At 38.3% G+C, this 8,452-nt stretch overlaps 1 protein-coding gene across 1 annotated transcript in view; it reads left to right on the top strand.

Moving 5' to 3' along the window:
• KCNQ3 (potassium voltage-gated channel subfamily Q member 3) overlaps positions 1 to 8,452 on the top strand; it is a 188,726-nt gene that overhangs the window by 138,628 nt on the left and 41,646 nt on the right. The window lies entirely within an intron of this gene.

Raw genomic sequence — 8,452 nt, 5'->3', positions numbered from 1 at the left:
TTGACTCCTGCACTTTAGATATTTATCAACAGGATGAGATCTCTTAGAACTTCTCTTCTGCAGGCTGAACAGATCCAGTATCTCAGCCTTTCCTCATATGGGAGATACTCCAGACCCTTAATCATCTTTGTATCCCCTCACTGGAGCCTTTCTAGAACTGGCTTTTTGAATTGAGGAGCCCAGAACTGGACAGTACCCCAGACGTGGCCTCACCAGTGCATAGTAGAGGAGGAGAAACACCTCCCTTTACCTGCTGGCCACACTCATTTTTGTGCATCCCAGGATACCATTTGTTTCTTTGGCCACAAGGGTACACTGCTGGCTCATGGTCAACTTGTCCACCAGAACACCCAGGTCCTGCTCTGCATAGCTCCTCTCCAGCAGGTCATCCCCAAACCTATACTGGTGCACGTGCTTATTCCTCCCCTTGTGTAGAACTCCATACCTGATTTTGTTGAACCTCATCAAGTTCTTCTCCACCCAACTCTCAGTCTATCCAGGACTTGCTGAATGGTAGCAGAGCCTTCCAGTGTGTCAGCCAGACCTCCTAGCATTGTATCATCAGCAAACTTGCTGACGGTGGACTCTATCCCTTCATCCAGGTCATTGATGATGAACAAGACAGGACCCAGCACTGACCCCTGGAGAACACCACCAGTTACAGGCCTCCAACCAGACTATGCCATTGACCACAATACTCTGCCATTCAGCTAGTTCTTAATCAACGTCAGTGTGCATCCATCTATCCCAGATTTTTTAAGTTTCATTGCAAGGATGTTGTGGGAGACAGTGTCAAAATGTCTTGCTAAAAATCAAGGTACACAGAGTATGCAACATCCATTTCACTCCCTCCATTTAATATGATTGTGAAGAGATGTGGTAACAGAGATGCCTGCCACATTCTTGCTTTAAGTAGTCTTCAGGTCTTCTTAGCAATTGGTTTTTGCATGTGCAACAAAGTGTTCTCAGTGAGTGATAATCAGATGTTGAAGCCCAGGCTGAAGAATTACCACCAATTCCCCCTTCATACGGCAAATTTTATTCAGTTTTGCTTTCATTGTATAATTAGATCAAACAATTCACTTGCATGTTTCTCTTTAACATTTCCTTGAAGGTGAATAGAAAGATTTACTTCAGAAATCACTTGCAATTTATTTTTCCTCAGAATGGTTCAGCTTTAAAGTAGTGCAGTTCCAATTCAGCGTTGATATTGATAGAAAAATTTACTCCATTAATCTGCTGTGGCGTGCAATCCCACAACCCAATGAAATTATTCCCATTTTTCTTATTTACAGAATCACTGAATTATAAATGAAAATAAACCCTTTTCCAATCATGTGTGGCCAGTGGTCTCATTTATTCTCAGGCCATGGCAAAGACCTCCATTCGTAGCCAATTAATTTGATCCAGAGTTTTATTTAGTCAAAAGCATTCACAAGCCTCTCTTTTCCTTCCTTATGTTTAAGGTGAAACATTCTCCCTATTCTCTAAATGTCTATTGCTTCCTAGAACAACTGCAGTGTATCAGTGGTTTTCATTTTGTTTTCTTTTTAAGAAATAGTTAGACATGCCAGAGTAGAAGGAGAGGTGTGCAATTCCTTCTCCTATCAAGGGGCAATGAAGTATGTGAAGTTTTCAACCTTGTCTTTAAACAATGTGGCAATTTTGCCTTCTTAAGACAGTATATTTGAAAGTCTGCTCATCAGTGACTGAGTGGGAGAAGGAATCTTGTCATTCATGATGGCTGATCATTCATTTGCCTGATCAAAAGAATAACCTTTCACCTCCAGCTATACACAGCCATCATCCTTCTTGCCTTTTCAGTGAGTACCAATGAGATTGCAGGCAGTTTGCACATGACAAACCAAAAATAACCTGTTAAAATCTAACTCCTCTTACAGGATTACATCCTAATGACATCTGCAGCCTAGTGCAGTTCAGCTGATCAATGGGAGGTGAATCACATGCTTTTTTTTTTTTTTTTTTTTTTTTTTTTTTTTTAAAGAAAAATCTCAAACAGAAAAGAATTGTGTTGTGAACAGGACACAGTTTAAGGTGTTGTAATATATAGTACAGGTTGAATGGTTAAAGTCTTTGTAGGATTAAAGCCCCGGGCCTTCACAACTGCCACAGTAAAATTCAAAACTAATTATTTTTTCTAGTACAACCTTCGTTAAATCCTGTCTGCTTCCAAGCATATCTTATTGTTCCGTTATGTTTCTCCTACTCTATACATGAAAAGTTTAGCATTAGCTGAAGGGCATCTCAATTTGCCATCTGTATTCCAAGCTATTACAATATGAAGTTTTTCTTTGCAGTTGTAAGATTTCTCTTTAAATTGTTCTTTAAGACTTCTTTCATTCAACACATTTAGCAGAGAAATAGGTATTCAGAATTGGTGGGGTAAAAATTCTTGAACTGACAGCAGATAGATTGTGGGAAAAAAATTAACAAGAGAAAATGGGGAAGAAAAGTAAGCAGCAGCTTTGAATGCCTGGAGTGCAATGCATAGCAGCAGTGTATTTGTGGCCATCTACCCCAAAGAGGGAACACACTAGACATAAGAAGTGCATAGGTCACTGAAGCAAGAAGCTTTTTGCATGGAAATGTCTACAGACTTTTTTGTGTGACTGTCATCATTTCTCTGTGCCCACTGTCTTCTATAGCAGAACTTTTCATTTCTTCCTCTCTTGGGCTCATTCTTTGATCTTTCTCTGATCTTGCACTGTTAAAGTCACTGAGAACTTTGCCCGCAATTTCTGTAAGCATAAGATCAAGCTCTTACTTTCCTTTCATACTATTTCTTGAGTTTCCCAAATGTTTCTTTCTAGGCTTCATTCCCCAATGAACAGATGTCACTTCTGTCTCTCTCTCTCTCTTTTCATTTTCATTTCCTGGTTAAAGAGTAGAAACAGTTCAGAAAAGCAGTGAATAATTTGATTTGTCTTAAAGCATTTGGGGAAATTCTCTTTAAGGAAGAGGTGGTGATCAAGTTAGTTCAATTTTCCAGCTCTCATAAAGTTAACAAATCAATGTCGATAAGATATTTAGTTACCAGAAAATAAATTCAGATGCACACACATAAGAACATTCCCATAGATAAACCTGCCTGTAAGTAATTGGGTATTCATGTTAAAAATAATTAAATCCTTTCTGGTTGCTCACATCCATCCATGTCAACAACTCATGCAGTTAAAGCTGCAAATTACACCTTCCTAATGTTATGGAGCTGATTTATGAAGCAGATATATTCTGGAGTACTACCCATTGGCATGCTATCTACATGTAAAGAGGGAAGAACATTTCTGTAACACTGTCTATAAATATAGCAACCAACATACAGTCTGGCTCCAAAGTTACATTTGCTTTGAGGTTTTGAGCTTAAATCAGAACTAAAACTGACATAGAAGTTGTTATAATGATTGAATATTCTTTCTCAATTTAACATCTTCACAGTCCTATTTAATTTCCTGTAATATTTTTAGTTCGCATAAAAAATATTCTCCCTATTCATCATAAGATATTTTAATCCTGATAAAGGGGATGAGGAGAGGGTAGGATAGAGCTACCCATGTCTGCTTCCTCTGTTTAGTCCTTTACATTTGACATGCTGAGTTCCCACATCAGTTTCTTACCGATGTCCTGGGAACTAAGGAAAAATGCTGGGGCAGTGGTGCTGTAGGAGATGTAAGGAGATGGAGCAAAGAAGCAGATGTGCATCGTCTTGTGTTCATTTCAGTGACATGGCCTCTGCATATGCTGGAGTTAAACCACTAGAGAGGGGTTCCCTATAAAGATAGGGTTCTCCATTTCTTTAGAAAAAGCTACAAGGACTTCAGCCACAGGCGATCACAGAAATCAGATGTTTTCTCCAGACAGTCTTTGAGACTATCAACTTATGCACAGTACAGTGACAAAGGCATTCTGTGATAAACCCAAAGCATTTTAAAAATATTTTATTATTTTATTTTGCCTTACTTAAGACAAGGAGTCTCAACTACAATGTATATAAGGAACAATGAGACCTCTATCAATTGTTGCTATAGCTATAGCAAAAAAAATCCTAGATAAGCATGAAAAAAAAACCCAAAACCAAACAACAACAACAATAACAACAAACAATGCCTTGTGCTAAAGAAGAAAAATAAAGAAAATATTCAGGTCTAAGCCAGCACTCACTGGCAGAGTGATATAAAAGAGATATCCCTTCCTGATGACAAATCTGGTGCTTGGTTTAACTCAGCTCCTGCAGGGGCTCTCCATGGGGTCTCCTTCAGGTCATGCCTGCACCATAGTGTCCTCCATGGCTATGTGTGGAGACCTGTTCCATATGGTTCAGGGAACTTCTGCTCTGCACATGGAGCACCTCCTGCCTTCCTCTTGCCTTGGTGCCTGCAGGCTGTTTCTTTCTTATTTCTCACTCCTCTCCCCCTGATACTGCTTAGCAGCATTCTTTTCCCTTCTTAAATTAATCTGCCAACACAGAATCAGAACCAGTGTCACTCATGAACCATTTTGGAGCCAATGGAACTGTCTGTTATTTAATGTGGAGCAGCTTTTGGGTTCTTTTCAAAAAAGGCACTCCACAGCCCTCACCCCATGCCAAAACCTTGTCCTGTAAACTTACTACACTGGCAGAAAATGTCTGACACAGTGTGCTGATATCTTACCAATTAGGAACATTATCTGAAGCAATTGTTAGTGTGGGCCCATTCTATTTAGCTTGCTATAACATGAAAACTGGTGGAAGGCATCAGTCTCCCTTGATTTCAATCAATTTGCTTCTTGTTTTTTGTTTTTTTTTTTCTTTTATCATCTGTATCAGAAAGTTATTATCATTCTTTCACAAAAGTGAGACATCATCTGACTGACAGGAGTTGCTACCAAATCAACCTGTGAAGTCATTGCTGGACCTGGAATATGTAATGTAAACCATACTTTTGGGGTATGGTTTTGGGTAATGGAAGGACTAATGCAGTAATAAAGGATGAATGAACATACATGTGCTCTTTTTAACTAGGGAACTAATAAAAACTGTGCCAGAAATTCCAAACAGGTACTTTTGGGAAATGAGGAAAAATGAGTATGTGACAATATCCTCCAGCATAAAAACTTCTATGTATTAAAAACTGACAGAAAACATAAACACGGAGACATAAGCACTGAGACAAGTTAGAAAAATAAAACCAAATGTACAATGTGATTGCTGCATTATCAAATTCAGCTGTTTCAGTTATCCAGATCCAAGGGAAAGGCTGTTCCTCCTCTTATGCACAATATAGCACAAACAGAGCATGAGCCATGTCTTCTACAGGGAGAATGAATTGAAATTCTTGGCCCCCCAAAAATAACTCATATGCTCTTATATACTTCTGACCTTCTGTGAAGAAAAGAACACAGTGATCTTTGCAGGGGGAAGAAGGGATCACAAGTTCCCTCAAGAGCCCAAAGCATGAATTGTTGCTTAGGCCTCTCCATAATTTCAATAATGATGCATGAAGAACTTAATTACGTGCTTTCTATTATAGGCATGTTGAATCATTTGTGTTACATAAACAATATCCACAGCCACATTACAGCTGTTTACTGTACACTTCAAGTAGGAACCTTGAGATACATCTAATAACCTTACAAGCAAGCTGTATGTAAACGTGCTTATTTTGTTAATGTCACAGTGACTGAAATAGTGCTGGTAATTTAATGTGAAGTGCACACAACAAAAACCTTTCAAATTTTGTCCTTGTGAGTAATTAACTTTATTGTCAGATTTCCACAGCTCTCTCTGAATGCAAACACTCTTCAAGCTCATTGTTACCAGGTCTTACAGTTTTACTGAGTTTGGTGAGGATTGCAATACTTGATTTCTTCTACTCTCTATCTATAATATTACCCTCATAGAAGAAACTAAGCTCGTATTCTTTAGAAAGAATTGCTTTAATAGTTTTAATAGTTGTCTTGGCCATGGAAAAACACTAGAATGCATGCTCCCTAAGGGACAAAAATAAGAGGGGAAAAATATTTTTAAGAATTTCTCATTATCAATTTTTATTTAATCTCATGAGTTTTCAGTCTTGAGTTTGGGGAAATATTTGAGTGTCAAACATTATATGTCTGGTTATGTTGGTAATGTAGAGTATGAAAATAGCCCCTTTTTTTCCCCTGCTATTAAAAGTTGTATTTAGATGTTTGTGCCCTGGAACCCAATGGAAAGCTGCCTCTTCGTTTTTACCCCTTTTTTATTATTCCCAACATTGCAATAGAATGCTAAGTTTGATTCATGGCTTGTTATGCGAAATAGTGAGTGAGACCTCTCTGACCTACTCACTTAGGGCACTTTTTTCCAGATGGAGAAACAGACACTTCTCACACACGTCATCTTATCCTAAAGCAGACACCTAAAATAGGCTAGGTGAGTCATGCTTCTAGGGTCTACAGTTTTCCCCACTGCTTTAAATGGAGCCAGACACACTGAGGTTGCAGTGGTGATGTCTGCTGTAGGCTGAGATGAATCCCAGCCTATGTTCCAAGAGCATCTGGCCTGATTTTTATTGAATCAAAATGCAAGCAAAAACCTTAAATGGCAAAAGGGAAAGCTGAGCTAAGGGAAGGCTTTCATTGAAGCCAATGAAAATTCTCACACTGATTTAAAGGCAATTTGAACTGACCTCCAATAGAGAAATATTGTCCAGTTTATTCCTAAACTTTCATTTTTTGTTTAAATTTTAGTTTATTCTGAAACTTTCATTTTTTGTTTGAACTATGGAATGTTCTGAGTAAAGAGAAAACTTCTGAGCCTCTGCAGGACAGTGCTGCTGGTAAGCAGTTTATCCATGTGTGATCAGAGCTCTGAGATACTGGAGGAACTGTTTGATTCATTCATTACATCTTCCACCCAGGAAAGATTTATTTGTAGTGCTCACTTACTAATGATTTATTTTGTCACGTGGCAACTGTTGACCCCATCCCCGGAGATGCCCTGGTGGAATGAAGAAAATCTGGCTTCCCATAATCTTTAGAAGTCTTTGTCAGACACCACTCTTGTCTGGAAGGTCAATAAAAAAGTCCAGACCTGACACTGATCAATCTGCATCATTCTTAGTGTTACTGTGACAACTATTTAGGTTCAGCAAAAGGGAAAAGCTATGTATGCTTGATGAAAACTCCCTCTGTCATCTCAATATTTGGAACAAGCAGAAGCCTTGTAAGCTGTGAGCATAGCATCAGCATTGCTGCTTTCTGCTTCAGGCTTTCTGCTTTTGTTCACCTACACAAGATGAGATTCAGCTTCTGATTAAGATATTAAATTTAGGCATCCAAATGTTTGTGTGCATACATGTGAGTTAAATATCTACAGTCCTAGTAAATATAAATAGTTACTGCAGTCAGTGGAACTCAGAGAGTGGTTCAGCCTACTGAATGAGCTCTATTGGCTTGTGGTGGTCAAATCTGTCAATCTTTACCAGAAAATGGATTTAACTCTCCAATCTTACACATTCATTATAACATTGACATTCCAGCCCTCTCTACATTGATCTCACAACAGAAGGAGGTGGGAAATCTCACATTAGAAACAGGAATTTCTAATCCCATGGATATTGAGTAAGAATAGGAAAATTATGTCAAGGCTGTGACAGACTGTGCCCAACATTCCCCTTTACAGAGGACCTTCCTTCAGTCAAACCAGCTGTTCCATTTAAGAGAGATCTGAATGAAGATTCATCTTTGAGGATATAAACATGTGAATCTCAATAGAGCTGCTTGGTGCAGACCTAACTGCTTTGCTAGATTGAATTCTGCATGCAGAACTTCTCATTACAGCAAATAAGGTTTTATTTTTCTGAATGTACTTACGTATGCTGAATTCTGTTCTGTTTCAGATGGCTTCACTAAATAGAGCTCTTTTTTTCAGAGAAAAACAAAAATGTTCCCTTCCATGTTGCCTTTTTTTTTTTTTTTTCCTGAAGGTTTGATAGGATTGTCTGTATTTGAAACTGTCAGGTTAAACAGGGTAATGTAATCTGAGACATTAACAAGTCAGTTGAGCAAAAGGGCCATCATATTTATTGTTACAGATGCTGGTGAAACACTTCAGGAATAAAATTGGGCAGGTCTGGAAAAGGCTGATAACCTCCTCCAAAGACTTCAACTTCAGACTTCAAATGAAATATCAGATGCTTACAGATGATCATTCTGAATTTTGAATGCTGATTAATTGCTTATGGTAATTACAAGCAGCAAAAATAGTTTAAAACAGCATCAAATTTACATAGGTACAAATGCCATGTGCAATTGTTTGGTTTTGTATATCAGTAATGATGATAAAATGACCTCTATGGTGCTTATCCAGAGTTCACCTTCAGGAAGGACATGATTCATTTGCCATGCAAAACCAACTTATAATTTACTAATGAACTTGAACTAAAGGTGAAAACGAAGCACATACATCTCATCA

This window comes from Phasianus colchicus, chromosome 3 (assembly GCF_987193195.1).
Source record: "Phasianus colchicus chromosome 3, bPhaCol1.hap1.1, whole genome shotgun sequence".
Lineage (NCBI taxonomy): Eukaryota > Metazoa > Chordata > Aves > Galliformes > Phasianidae > Phasianus > Phasianus colchicus.
The sequence above is the reverse complement of the archived record's forward strand: the minus strand, read 5'-3'. Positions and strand labels throughout refer to the sequence as shown.